The sequence below is a fragment of the Mesoplodon densirostris genome, chromosome 3, assembly GCF_025265405.1.
Source record: "Mesoplodon densirostris isolate mMesDen1 chromosome 3, mMesDen1 primary haplotype, whole genome shotgun sequence".
Classification (NCBI taxonomy): Eukaryota; Metazoa; Chordata; class Mammalia; order Artiodactyla; family Ziphiidae; genus Mesoplodon; species Mesoplodon densirostris.
The window spans coordinates 47,507,176-47,522,278 of record NC_082663.1 but is presented as its reverse complement, the minus strand read 5'-3'; the positions used below and the strand labels follow the sequence as shown (position 1 = coordinate 47,522,278).

The window sequence follows — 15,103 nt, the reverse complement described above, 5'->3', positions numbered from 1 at the left end:
TCTTCTTTTCTTTTTACCCCCCAGCTCTATTGAGGTATAATTGGCAAATAAAATTATGTGTATTTAAAGTGTACAACATGATGATTTAATATTTGTATATATTGTGAAATGATTACCACAATCAGGTTAATGAACACGTCTATCACCTTACGTAGTTACCATTTTTTGTGGTGATAATACTTAAGACCTACTCTTTTAGAAAACTGCAAGTTTACAATACAGTATTAACTATAGTCACTGTGTGGTATGTTACATTCACTGAACTTATTCTTCTTATAACTGAAGGTTTGTACACTTTGACCAGCATCTCTCCATTCTCCCCTCACCCATATTACCATTCTACACTCTGTTTCTATGATTTTGACTTTTTTTTTTCTTTTAGATTCCACATATAAATTAGATCATACAGTATTTGTCTTTCTCTGGCTTATTCACTTAGCATAAGGTCCTCTGTGTTCATCCATGTTGTCACAAATGGCAGGATTTCCTTCTTTCTCGTGGCTGATTAATATTTCATTTTACATATCTATAAATATATAAATATATATATATATACACACTACATATATATGATATATATACTATATGATCTATGATATACATATATATCATATAATCTTTACTTGCAAATTGATCAGGAAGGGACACATTGGGGGACACTCAGGTTGCTTCCAAATCTTGGCTATTGTGAATAATGCTGCAATGAACATGGAGTGCAGATCTCTCCTTGAGAAACTGGTTTCTTTCCTTTGGATAAATACCTAGAAGTGGAATTTCTGGATCACATGGTAGTTCTGTTTTTGATTTTTTTGAGGAGCTCCATTCTGTTTTTCATAATGGCTGCACCGATTTACATTCCTACCAAGAGTGTACAAGGGTTCCCTTTTCTTCACATCTTTACTAGCATTTGTTATCGCTTGTCTTTTTGATTAAAAAAGTCTTAATAGGTGTGAGGTGCTATGTTATTGTGGTTTTGATTTGCAATTCCTAATGATTAATTATGTTGAACATCTTTTTATGTACCTATTAGCCATTTGTATGTCTGCTCAGGCCCTTTGCCCATTTATTAATCATATTATTTGGGTTCTTTTGCTATTGAGTTGTATGAGTTTCATATGTATTTAAAATATTAACATTTTATCAGATATGTGGTTTGCAAATATCTTCTCCCATTCCATAGGTTACATTTTCACTTTTGTGATATTGTGATTTATAGGAAATATATATTTGGTCATTCAGCTGACCAAAATCTCTTTCTAATATATATTAGGCCTTTTTCCACTCCTTCCTGGTTCACACCTCTTAAAACCGCTGGAATTTCCTGTGGTAAGGGCCATAAAGGTGTCTTTTGTTTTGTTAATGAGGTAACTTAAGGAAGGTAACTTAAGTTCCAACCCTTTAGAAGGTTGGAACTTTCAGTTTCACCCAGACCTCTGGGAAGGAGAGGGGCTAGAGGTTGAATCAATCCTCAAAGGCCAGTGATTTAATTAGCCTTACCTGTAACAAAGAAGCCTCCATAAAAACTGGAAAGAATGGGGTTCAGAGAGCTTCGGGATTGGTGAATATGGGGAGAAGAGGGCCAAGTGGTGCTCTAGAAGAAAGAGTGTGGAAGCTTTGTTTCCTTTCCCTGTACCATGTATGCATCTTTTCCATCTGCCTGTTCCTGAGTTATATCCTTTTATAATAAACCAGTAATCTAGTGAGTAAATGAGTTTCCTAAACTCTTGTTAGCAGCTCTAGCAAATTAATCAGATCCAAGGAGGGGGTCATGGGAACCTCTGATTTATAACCAGTTTTTCAGAAGCACAAGTAACAACCTGTGCTTGCAACTGACATCTGTAGAGGGCAGGAGGCTGTCTTGTGGGACTGAGCCCTTAACCTGTGGAATCTGATATTATCTCCAGGTGGATGGTGTCAGTATTGAGTTGAATTCTCAGACACTCTGCTGGTGTCAAAGAATTGCTTGTTGGTATGGGAAAGCCTTCCCCACACTCACACACTTTACAATTGGGTGCAGAACCCAAAAGAATTTTGTTGATTATTTCATTTGCTGTGCAGAAGCATTTTAGCTTGATGTAAAGATTCAATGCAATACCCATCAAAATTCCAATGGCATTTTTCACATAAATAAAAAAGATAATTCTACCATTCACATGGAACTACAAAAGACCGTTAATAGCCAAAACAATTTTGAAACAGAAGGACAAAGCTGGAGGCATCACATTTCCTGATTTCAGGCTATACTGCAAAGCTATAGTAATCAAAACAGTATGATACTGACATAAAAACAGACCCATAGATCAGTGGAACAGAATAGAGAGCCCAGAAATTTACCCATGCGTTTTTGGTCAATTAATTTTCAATAAAGGAGCCAAGAACATACATTAGGGAAAGGATAATCTCTTCAATAAATGGTGTTGGGAAAACTGGATAACCACATGCAAAAGAATGAAACTGGACCCCTATCTTACACCATTCACAAAACTTTACTTGAAATAGATTAAAGACTTAAATAGAAGACCTGAAACTGTAAAATTCCTAGAAGAAAATAGGGAAAAACTCCTTGACATTGGTCTTGGCAATGATTTTTTAGATAGGACACCAAAAGCACAGGCAACAAAAGCAAAATAAAACAAGTGGGATTACATCAAATCATGATAATTATTGTTCTAACCTGACATTTTACAAAAGAGGTAGGAAACCTGAAGGTCAGAAGCCTTCAAAATGTAATACTTTGAGCTTTTCCTCGGGAGTTAAGGAATTTAGCTCCAAAAACATTTATGCTTATAGAAAAGTCCTTGAATCCAAATGTATACTTAGTGAGTGTAGTCAGATAATAGAAACAGCTCAAAATCCGCTCCAGATTCCCCTCCAGATAAAGGAAATACCACATTATTCCTCAATAAGAAGGAAATGCTGCAAGAGTTCAAAATGTCTTGTTTTTATAATATTAGAGTACAATGTAGAATGCCAGGAAACTGTAATCAAAAACAAAACCCTGCAGATCCATGGTCATTTTTTCCTAAAAAGTTAGTTGACATATATACAGTCCTGAATTTAAGCACATTTAACAGGCCTACATATTTTGTTAGATCATAGCATGGTTCTCAAAAATCTGCTCATGACAGATCTGTTGTAATCTGAAAATAAGAGTTTACTCAGAGAAGATTTGAAAGTGGACAGAGTATTTCAAAGTAATAATATCTGAAAAAACTTGGATTGTGTAGTAAAATCATTCTTTAACCATTCATTCAGTTGGTTTCAGTTATTGTTTTATGTTTAACTCTTTGCTTTTGGTAAATGTCCTTAGTCCCATAAGTCGTGCTCACCATTGGATAAGAGGAGGGGAATCATGTTTAGGGTGCACCCAATCTAGTTGCATGCAACTGTTGCTTTCCACAGGAGTGTTGCCTGTATTGCCTTGTGACACCAATTAGTATGAGAGATTTTCAGTGATAGTTGGACCTTTTTTTTTCTATTAATACTTGTATTGGGGGGAAAATGTAATCAGCATATCAAACCCATTTATCAAATAAAGTTATCATTTAAATTTATGTTAAGTTAAAAAAAGTGAGTCAATGAAGAAAAATATCTAGTAAGTAATGGTATAGATGGGATAGATGCCAGTATGGCAGAGTTGTAGAGGTTGTGTCCAGATGCCTGAAGTTTAGGAAACATCATACTGCACAGTGGTTAGATTCAACCAAATGTATATGGTTGGATGACCTCAGTGAACATAAACATTTGTGGTACAGTCCTTTGAAATGTTGTGGTGACAATAGTCAAACAGAGGTTTATACAACACTATATACAATTTAGTGCATCGGCGAAATGCTAGAAATCATAGCAGCTTCTAGATTAAATGCATGCTCTTCAAAGCCATCCAGACAAGTGCCGCATGGTTCCTAAAGTCCACTCTCCTCAGATTCAGGCATCCACGTTAGCCATCTTATACACTATCATATATTTGTATACTAACAGGAATGTTTGGCATTGGGGGCAGAGCTATATCCCTCCATTCTGAGAAGCTTTTCAGAGGAAAATTATGTAATACTCAATATATAATTTAAGAAATTTCCCGGGCTTCCCTGATGGCGCAGTGGTTGAGAGTCCACCTGCCGACGCAGGGGACACAGGTTCGTGCCCCGGTCCAGGAGGATCCCACATGCCGCGGAGTGGCTGGGCCCGTGAGCCATGGCCGCTGAGCCTACGTGTCCGGAGCCTGTGCTCTGCAACGGGAGAGGCCACAACAGTGAGAGGCCTGCGTACCGAAAAAAAAAAAAAAAATTTTCCTGTGAAAAAATTGCCTTAGGATGGAGAAAACACGTAATATTGAGCAAGTATTATTAGGGTTTTTAAAAATTATTATTATTTTGTCACTACCTTTTTTAGCACTTTTTTAATATTTATTAAATTTATTTATTTATTTGTTTTTGGCTGTGTCAGGTCTTAGTTGCCACATGCAGGATCTTCGTTGAGGCATGTGGGCTCTTTTGTTGTGGTACTCGGGTTCTTCGTTGCAGCGGACGGGCTTCTCTCTAGTTGTGGTGCCAGAGCACGTGGTTTCTGTAGTTTGTGGCACACGGGCTCTCTAGTTGAGGCACGCAGGCACAGTAGTTGTGGCACACGAGTTTAGTTGCCCCTTGGCATGTGGGATCTTATTTCCCCAACCAGGGATCGAACCTGTGTCTCCTGCATTGGAAGGCAGAATCTCTACCACTGGACCACCAGAGAAGTCCCTTGTCACTACCTTAAATATTAGGGGTAAGAGCAAAAGTAAAAATTTCAATCTCCATGGCCTGGTACTATTGTGTATCTGTCTTTTTCTGTAATGGCAACCTTGAAGTACGGATCCAGGAAGCTTTGAATTTTCTGGTTAGTCTCATATGTTGTCAGATCCCCACTACTTAAACTCAGTTTCTTTGGGCACAGGGATGATATATTAGTCATTATGGGACTGTTACACAGTGTTTAGGAGATACCCAACAAGTGGGCTAGGATTTTAAGAGATAGATTCTTGGAATACGTGTAACATTGAGCAGCGCACAGGACAGCACTAACCTAAAGAGGTTAAAGACATGTTTGTGACAGGGAAGGGAGTGCCGGTGAGCTAAGTGATCTCACTGGGACAGAGAGCCTTCTGGGGGATGGTGGAACACAAGACTGACTATTTCAGGAGAGTTTAACACACAACATTCAGACATTACATTTTGTGATCACTGTCATTTTCTTTCTGAAATGACAATTAGAAGATATTTGCTGGACCTTGCATGATAGAGAACAGTGCTTCAAATAAGTAATAGTAGTTGGTTACTTTTACTCAGTCTGTTTTTTTTTTTCCCCCACATTAAAATTCCAAGAAAAAAAGATAAACCTCTTTTTGTAAGCCCCCTCCCTCTGAAAAATGAGTAGGTCCCTCAACTTTCTTTTGAATTTCTGAAAGTATGTGATTGGTTAACCTGCCTTAAAGTGGCAGCAACATGTTAAACATGGAACAGAGCCAAGAATCCATGAAGGTCCCTGAATAGTCATAGGAAAACTGAAAAGCTTAAGGAGATAACTATATGTCAAGCAATTTATTGGTATTTACCTGAAGAGGCCTGAGGGTCACTCAGAGGAGACTAAATAATAAATGCACCTTGAAGTGTGACCAGGGGAGGAGCTGAAGTGTTTGTTGTAATGAGCAGCCAGAGGTCTGGCTGGATGCCTTACTACATTAATTTTCCAAGTCCTTTGGGTGGGTCACAATTGCGCTAAGACATCCTGCCTGCAAATGCTAAATAAATACCAAGTTCACGTCAGACTAGAGAACCAACGTACTAACTAATGTCATTTAAGAAGTCAGAATGCTTAAATTATTTTTCATTTGATAGTTCACATCCAAAATAATTGAAGTTGGCACACCCAGAGAAATATATATCCTCGGTGTAAATGTTTAGAGGGATGGGGAGGGAGGTCAAATCCTCTCCTCTTAGAAGCAATTTGAATTGTTTTGTTTGTTTGTTTTTTGTGTGTTTTTTAAAATTTTATTGGAGTATAGTTGATTTGCAATGTCATGCTAGTTTCAGGTGTACAGAAAAGTGATTCAGTTATACATATACATATTTATTCTTTTTCAGATTCTTATCCCATATAAATTATTACAGAATATTGAGTAGAGTTCCCTGTGCTATACAATAGGTCCTTGTTGGTTATCTATTTATATACAGTAGTGTGTATATGTTAATCCCAAGCTCCTAATTTATCCCTCCCCCCAACGTTTCCCCTTTGGTAACCATAAGTTTGTTTTCAAAATGGGTAGGTTTAATTATGTTTACTATAATAGAAAAGTTTTTATTTCAGATGTAGGAGGTGGGGCAGGGGTTGGTCTTCACAATAAGGGATGTTGAGGTGATATGATATAAGCTTCATTCCTTACTGAAGAACTGTTAGGAATTTGCAAACCCAGAGTCTTGGTATATATAAATCAATGAAATTTGCATATGATTTGCAAAATGAAATAAGGCTTAGAAAACATTGTGCAAGGAAACAGCCTCAGTACATGCAGCCACTTGCCTAGCAAAAATTCATTAGATTTTTCAGTTTAAACATCACAGCATGACCTAATGCAACGTTGCCTGCTACATTCTGTTGGATTTTTAAGAGGCAGTTTGTGTCTCTACAACCAAACCCAAAGCGTGACATTTCATTAAATGTGCTCAAAATGAACAGCTGCTAAGTTCCCCAAGTCCTCTCAACTTTGTTTTTGACTAGAAATTTTTAGTTTTCAGTGCCAGACTTTGAGAAAATGATTTTTTTTTTTTTTGAGGGAGGAAAAACAAGTCTGTGGAAAAGGGGTGTGTCCCTTATGAAGGTGCTCAAGGAGTCTTACCCTGAATAACACAGACACCTCATTTCGCAGAGGAGGAAATGGTTTTATAAATTTTGAGATGTCTTCTGCCTGCTTGGCTGCTTTACACTCCAGGTCTCTGGTGCAGATCTGCAGCGAAGCTTTATAAGTTTCAGCAATTGACGAGGCTGGCTGGGCGCCAGGTCTTTTTTTTTTTTTCCCCCTCTCACTTCCCTGCGATGTTTTGAACTGCCTTCCTACAGACGTCATACAGCCCTTGAGGAATAGTTTCTGCCTGGTGAGACTGAATGATAGTTCTCATTCACAAAGGCTTGGAGTCAGATTCTAAGCAGGGGACACAACGGAAATTACGTTCACAGGTACAGCAGCGAGCCCAACTCAAGTGTGGAGAGCTTTGTTCCCTCCATGACTTATTGGCTCCCCCGGGAGAAGAGTGTTTTCCTGTGGTCGCCCTGAAATGGAACTTCACTGACAGCTCTGTGGTGTTACTGTACCTCGCGGTCATTTTCGTTTCCTTTCTCTCTACCTGAGCACTTTTAGAGTGTCAGAAACCTTTAAACCTTTTTTTGCGGAATTGCAAAAAGGATGCGATCAAGTGGCTCTTTCACTGTGTTGGTTGCCCTTGTGACCAGATGAAGAATAGATTCAAAATCCAGTTCCTCCCTTGGCAATGCAAAACAGAAAACAAACTGTCACTTAAGACCAGCCCGGTGCTGGCGTAAATTCAATATGAAAGAGGAAAAAGCTCCTATGTCTTAGAAGCCTTCCTCTGTTCTGGACTGGGGACAGGAGCTGGACTCCGGGAAATTTGGATTTCTTCAAACAACCTCCTTTGGAAATGGAATATATTTCAAGCCATCTTTGTCAAAACACAGCTGAAATGTATTAATCAGAATACTTGAAGATTTTTTCTTTCTTTTTTTTTTTCCTCCAAAATGAGCATTATTATGAAGCCAAGATCCCGGTCTACAAGTTCCCTGAGGACTTCGGAGGGAGTGTGGTAACGTGCTTTTCTCTCCTGCTTCTCACCTTCTTTCCTTTTAAGATTGACGTAATAGTGGAGTATTTAGTAATTGCTGACTTGGAGGTTCAAGAGTTAAGTGTGATGTTAAAGCTTTGTAAGAGCACACTGTTGGTGACACTTTCATTCTCTATTTTGTGCCTGATTTTGTCTGTTTTAAAAACAGTGGTACTCACGCTTTTTTTTTTTAACTCCACGTGGACCATAGCAATTCATCTGGTGACAGTTTTTAGAAGAGGAAGGAAACTTGCAAAAAACGTTGGGAGTTTAGAAAATGAAAACTTGTCATTTTTCACTGCCTGATCAGGCTGTGTGTTTTCTTATGTTTCTTGCCTGATGCAAGCAGGCTGGTAGTTGACAGTCTTTGCCATGGTCTTTAAAAGTAGTACCTTGGCTTTTAGCACATGTGTGTTAGCGTAATTAATAACGTCATATATTTTAATCATATGAACCAACTTGAATTTAACTATGACTAAATGTATATCAAGTTGCTTATCATTCAGGAATCTCCTACGTTTTATTTTGTTAATATAGTGTTCCCTGATAATTATGATTTTTGGTAATTTTAGTGTTTTCATCCTAACAAAAAGTATGTTAATTTCAATTTATTGCAATATTTAATTCTACTATTTCCTCATTATTGTTTGATGTAGTCATACACACATGGTCCTTAAGGAATAGTTTCTCAATAAAGTAATTTTTGTGTCTCAAATAGTTATTTACAAAAATATTTTTATGTCTGTTTCAGAGGTTAATTTTCCTTTGTTTATCTTAGTGATTGATTGCAAATAAATAAATAAGCTCACCTTTTTGAAATGGAAATAATCCTTCAGACAGGAGAATTAAAAGCAATGATTGAAGGCAGGTGTTGGGGATAGGATGGAAGCAGGCAGGTAAAATGTATTACATATAATTATGTGAGCAGGCAAATACACAAATAAATACTTACATTATTTGCATAAGGAATTCAGCCCACATTTATGTGATTGGGTTATCATTTGCTGTTATTGTACTAGTGTTTTATAGGGAACTAGAATCAAGAGTTGTCCCTTCAGTGGTATTTCTGTGAGTTTTAATAAACTATAGATGCAGATTTCATCTCATATCACTTGTGATTTTTTATTTATTTATTTTTTTTTTTTTCTTTTTGCGGTATGCGGGCCTCTCACTGTTGTGGCCTCTCCTGTTGGGGAGCACAGGCTCCGGACGCGCAGGCCCAGCGGCCATGGCTCACGGGCCCAGCCGCTCCGCGGCATATGGGATCCTCCCAGACCGGGGCACGAACCCGTATCCCCCGCATCGGCAGGCGGACTCTCAACCACTGCGCCACCAGGGAGGCCCACTTGTGATTTTTTAAATAAATATGTGCAATAAATTCCTCCTTGAGTTTATTTAAAGAAAAGGTTGCATCTGCAAACAAATTTGTATGGCTCTTTTATGCCAAGTAATAAATACTGGGAAATAGTTAGAAACCTCTATTAGTTACCATAGCTAATATAAATCTCTAATATAAATAGATGATCAGAATTTATAAAATTCACTTGTGAATTTCTATCCTCTTATATGTGAATAAACAGTATTTAACCAACCTATTTCTTATTTTTGCCTAAAATGCTGAGAGACATTTCCAAATTCAGGGTTCAATCAATCAGCAACAGTTAGTTCATTTCAGGAGTCTAGTAACATTGACATCCTTTACTCTTCTGAGAGTGTCATGGTCTGTTTTTATCCACAACTATTCTATTTTATTATTCTAAATTATAAAAGGTATCATCATAGATAAATAGGGCCACAATTCAAAGTATATTTTTAAAAATATTGATTTATGAATGTGTATATTGTTCCATTTAGTTTTAAATAGTTTGCGTAGTGTTTGGGTCAGAATGGTGTTTATGTAAGAAATAAATGTCTCTCTTTATGCTGATGATTCCTAATGGCACACTACGGAAACTCCCAGTTATTAATCTGACATCTGTCTTATTAATAATATAACTGTTTAGGTATATCACTGCTACCTCTAAATCATTTGACCTGAGATTGTAATTGCTGTAATTAGTTTAACTGTTTTATTATCCCTTTTATCATTCAAATTCTATGCACACATTTATTTATTTATATTTATATTTTTAAATAGTAGAATCTACATAGATTATACGTCAGGTGTATAGAGGAAATATACATGTGTATGTGTATACGTATACATCTGATTAGGAGATTACATGGCAAACTCCTAATGATATTATATACCCTTCCTCTTAATTCATCTACTTAAAAAACATGCCTTACTTATAGTTAAAATTCTATTAATTTCCAAAAATAAGATTAAAATAATCTTGAAATTAATCTGTTTCCTGATTATATAATATTGTAAATATATATAAATTTAAAGTATTAGATAACAAGAATATATACTAGGTAGCTTTTAGCACGTTTTTTTTTTTTAACACCTTTATTGGAGTGTAATTGCTTTAGAATGGTGTGTTAGTTGCTGCTGTACAACAAAGTGAATCAGCTATACATATACATATATCCCCATATCTCCTCCCTCTTGCATCTCCCTCCCACCCTCCCTATCCCACCCCTCTAGGTGGTCACAAAGCACCAAGCTGATCTCCCTGTAACACATCTTTATATGTGTAGATGTCTGTATATCTGGTAAACAACAATTTGCTCAGTGTCTAAAGTATGGCAGATAAGCATTTCAATACTGTACAGATGTGATTTTCTGAATAACATTGCTTCTTAGATCAATAAATGATTTCTCTTTTCTATTAACTCTCTCCTCCTAAGGTTATAAAAGTTCGGGCTGGCTGAGAATTCTTATTTTGGCCTCATGACCATAGTAAGAGTATTTGAGTAGACTAAAACTACTAGTTTTCTAACTGAGAATAAAAAGATGTAACAACAAAAATATTTTGGAGGGAAAATTACTTATAACCCCCACTATCCCATCCTCAACTCTTCTCATTTTTCACTTAACTTACATATCTTGAACAGTTGTAAATTCTGTGCTCTGCTCTTTCATTTACATGTCAGCGTGTACTTTTGTAATAATAATACTTCTAGCTTTCATTTTATTGAGTATCTCTTGTGCATGTGGACTCTGTAGAGAATTTTACATACAGTATCTTGTTTAGTCCTTATAACAAAATTGAAAGGAAGGAGTTGTTAACCCATATTTTACAGATGAAGAAATGAACCTAAGAGATAAAATAACTTGAACAAGGCCTTTTAACTGCCAGGGAGGGCTGGGATCAAACCCAAGTCAGTCTACTTCAGAAGCAGTGCTCTTTTTATTTCAGGATTTGCCTCCCTCTGCTGTCTATCTAACTACCATTTTTAATGACTGTAAAATTATTCATCTTATGACTATATCTAAATGCACTAAAATATTTGGTTAGATATTGGGCTATTGAAGAAATAAATTGGAAGTTGTCTTTTTATAGGTGTGATAGCCTACAAAGTTTAAGGCTGATGTTGGGCATTGAAAAATGACTATTTGAAAAACTTTTGTAATTATTTTCTACTGGTAGCAAATAAGGTTCTCTGTTCCCTATTAAAGAGAAATAAGAAGCAAAAGTCAGTGCTTCTCAGTTCTGAATAAATAGATCATCTTTCCAATTACATTATCAAGTTTTACTTTGTTCTCTGCAAGCTCTGTAAGGCTTCAGGTAAGAAGCAAGTACTATGTCTCAGACTTCGTATGAAGTTTCATACTGTTTTAAGCCAGCTTTTAAAAAGATACACAATCTTCCTTTTTACATCTTTTATCTTACAGGTTTTTGTAAATGGGAAAACAAATGGAATTTGCATACTTTCTGCCTGTTCAGAATACACTGACTTGGCTTAGGGAAGTGACTATTTTCAAGATTGGTTCAGAGTTTTGAACCTGCAATAAACTTTTTTGATCCTATTACCTAAGTTTGTATCATATCTGGTATATAATACACCTAGAGATAAACAGCTTTGAAGAGAAGTGGTTAAGATATCTTGAATATTATTTAAAACATAAAAAATGTGTTAATGCCAGGCAAGCACAGAGTGGATCACAGATAGGTTTACTCTTTAAAGTCATGAATTGTGGAGAAAGCCACTTGTCCACTCTATGTCTAACTTGCTTTGTGTCCCTGGAGAAGCCACCTAGTCCCTCTATAGCCAGGTTTACTCACCTGTCAAATAAAGGGAATGAGCTAGATCAGTGAATTTCAAACATGTATTTTCAATAAACACTTTTTACAAATGATATGCTAATATAAATAAGGAAATGTGTACAAAACATTTAAAATTATATGTTTATATTTGGTATATAGAGATAAATTTTTTTAAAAGTATATAGGTATGGTATATATAAGTAAATATCTATAAACATACATAAAACAGCCACTGAGCTAGCACCTTTACTGTCCACCCTTGCAGTACCTTTAAAGAGCTTTTTTGAAAACCACTTTGCTAATAAACTATGATGATCCTTTATAGTTCTACTTTCTGTAGTGCTACACTGCCACTGGAGAGTCATTTGTGTTTTCCGTATCCCTTTGTGGACTGGGATAAACTTGCTGGTAATTAAACTTCCTGGGAAGTTCAAATAACAACAGTTCAAAGACTTGAAAGACTTTAACATTAGGGGAAAATTCTCATTTCTGGGAAATCACAGAAGAGTTCTAGTTAAGAACCATTCATTTTATTTATCATCTTCTTAGTTTCTACAAATTTATTTTAAACTTGTTTTGGGTGGGAAAATCATTGTTTATTACATATACAGATAGTGGACGTCAGGAGTACAGCATGGCAGTTGATAAAGAAATGCTGAATTGGTATTGAATTCTTTAGAAGAAAGGTGTTTCTTTAGTTTGGGTATTGACAAAATGGGGTTTTCAACCACTTTTTCTATCATGTCACTGGTGACTAAAGGTCGTAGGTTAAATTGCCCTGTGCAGCACTCTCCTTAGCTACACTGCAATCTATAGACTCCACATGAACAGAACTGGCTGTGGTTATGTGTGCAGCAACACTTACTCCGACCTGTAACTCTACTCTTTTCTTCCCCAACACCATGGTGTTGGCCCCATCACTAAAACCTGCCTTTCAGCATAGGTTTTTACCTAATAAGGTCCTATTAGTCCCTCTGTCAGTCATTCCAATCATGTAGTGAATTTTATCAGAAGGAGTGAAGATATGAACGTAATCATGGGTATAGGAGTAGTTAGTCATGGATCCATCCAACTGTTACTAGCAAGATTGAGAAAAGTAGATTCTAAGATGAAGCTGAAGAGATTCAAGGAGATTTTCCTTAGGGAAAGATGCCTGAGAGATATGTATAAACATTCTGAATAATAGTAATACTAAACAGATAGAATTGCAAAAGCCTGGATAAAGGTAAGAAGAATGGGACCTGGTTGCTATTAACTAGGTTGGTGAAGAATATAGTCAGAAAGAAAGCACAGTCTTAATGAAAAGCCAACGTAGATTTTTAAAGGAGCTCCTCCAGAGATTATCCAACTTCTCAAGAGATAAAACAGAGGTGTTTTCATCTCTTGAGAAGATATATTAGAAAATGGATAGTAGAAGTAAAGGATGCTCTAGCTAAAAGCACCCAGTCTCTCCAGGGATCTGAGCCTCCAGGAAGCCTGGGGTATCACAGAGGCACAAAGACCAAAGACAGTGAGCCTGGATAAGGTACTATTAAGTGTAACCACATAAACATAACTAATGGGAGGGCATGCCTGTGATGTGTCTCAGCTCTCTAAATGCCTTGCTCTGTGGTCAAGTTTGGCCTAAACTCGGAAGTCCTTCAGAAGGATGGAGAATAGGTAGAAGTCCAGAACCTATGGATGCAGCTCTTAGCATAACAGGGAGGTATGAATGATATATGTTTATTATCTACCTTCAGCCTTCCGTGGGGGTTGGCTCTCCTAGGAGCATCCTGGGTGATGCGTGAGGGTGTGAATTGGGGAAGCTAAGCTAAGTTGCTCTTCAGAAAAAAGTGAGAAACAATGAGGGAAAGATTGTGGGAAAGAGCTGAAGAAATGGTTAGAGAAGTAAGAGGGACGGTCAGAGGGGAGCCCGGAAGAACTCCAGCCCGTTTTGAACCAGACATCCACCATCTGGCACCCTGCCCTGTTTAATTACACTGCCACCTTTTGGCAAAAGCTCCGATAATGAACTCGAATATGGTAGTGGGGTTTTTTGTTTGGTTGGTTTTTTGGTTTTTTTCTCCCCCTCATGTCAGCACTAAGAACTTCTGCCAAAGGATAAAGAAAGTCAACTTCAAGTCTTTCCATTTCTCTGGTAGGTGAGGGAAAATAAGAAATTAAAAAACTAGAAACTAGGCGTAGAATATATGCACACCAGGATTACAGCTTCCAAAGCTTCCTTACTGGAAAAGTGCTGATGTTTTACAACCTGCACAGTTCAGACGTTTTGTTTATATCTAATACTAATCTCCCTTGCTTAAATTTTAACCTATTTCTTCCTAGTTATCAGGGGTGGTGAATCAGTAGATTCTCCTTTATGATATTTGAAAACTGCTAGTAAGTGACTTCATGGTCTTTTTTCATTTTATATTGCAAAATATTCATTCTGAATTGTAGAGATGGACCAGTGTGACTTGTTAAAAGGTTTCATAAAACACAGTTTCAATACGTCATTGTTTTCAAGCCTCACATAGAAGAGTGTTCCCATTGTGCCACATTCTCTATCCTGTTTAAAATACATTCAAGATAAGAAATTCAACTTTCTAAAATGAATATGTATGAAATATTCATGTATATATTCAATACAGAAAATAATAATCCCTAACATCCATGATTTCATTCCACTGCAGTGTGGTACAGAATTTCTTTTTTGTGTCAAGGGATTTATATGACCAATACTATTTTAGTTAGGATAAATTCCTGCAGAATGTGTCAACTTTTTTTTTTTTTTTTGCGGTAAGCAGACCTCTCACTGTTGTGGCCTCTCCCATTGCGGAGCACAGGCTCCGGACGTGCAGGCTCAGCGGCCATGGCTCACGGGCCCAGCCGCTCCGCGGCATGTGGGATCTTCCTGGACCGGGGCACGAACCTGTGTCCCCTGCATTGGCAGGCGGACTCTCAACAACTGTGCTACCAGGGAAGCCCCCTGAAGAATGTGTCAACTTTTAACCAATGCCATTCTGGCCTACAGACAGTCACTGCTGTAATGTTTCATCTGATACAGCTTTGTCATGGAACAGCAGGTAGCTGATTGGCAGC

The 15,103-nt window shown here is 37.2% G+C and overlaps 1 protein-coding gene across 2 annotated transcripts in view; it reads left to right on the top strand.

Moving 5' to 3' along the window:
- Positions 1-15,103, top strand: part of PDE4D (phosphodiesterase 4D) — a 578,516-nt gene that overhangs the window by 274,096 nt on the left and 289,317 nt on the right. Inside the window, exon 1 of one of the 2 annotated variants that reach the window (XM_060092913.1) lies at positions 7,803-7,850. The exons of the other annotated variant lie outside the window; for it this stretch is intronic. The gene's annotated coding sequence lies outside the window, so the exon portion shown is untranslated. Of the gene's footprint in view, positions 1-7,802; positions 7,851-15,103 lie in introns of those variants that run through there. 2 annotated transcript variants of the gene reach the window in all.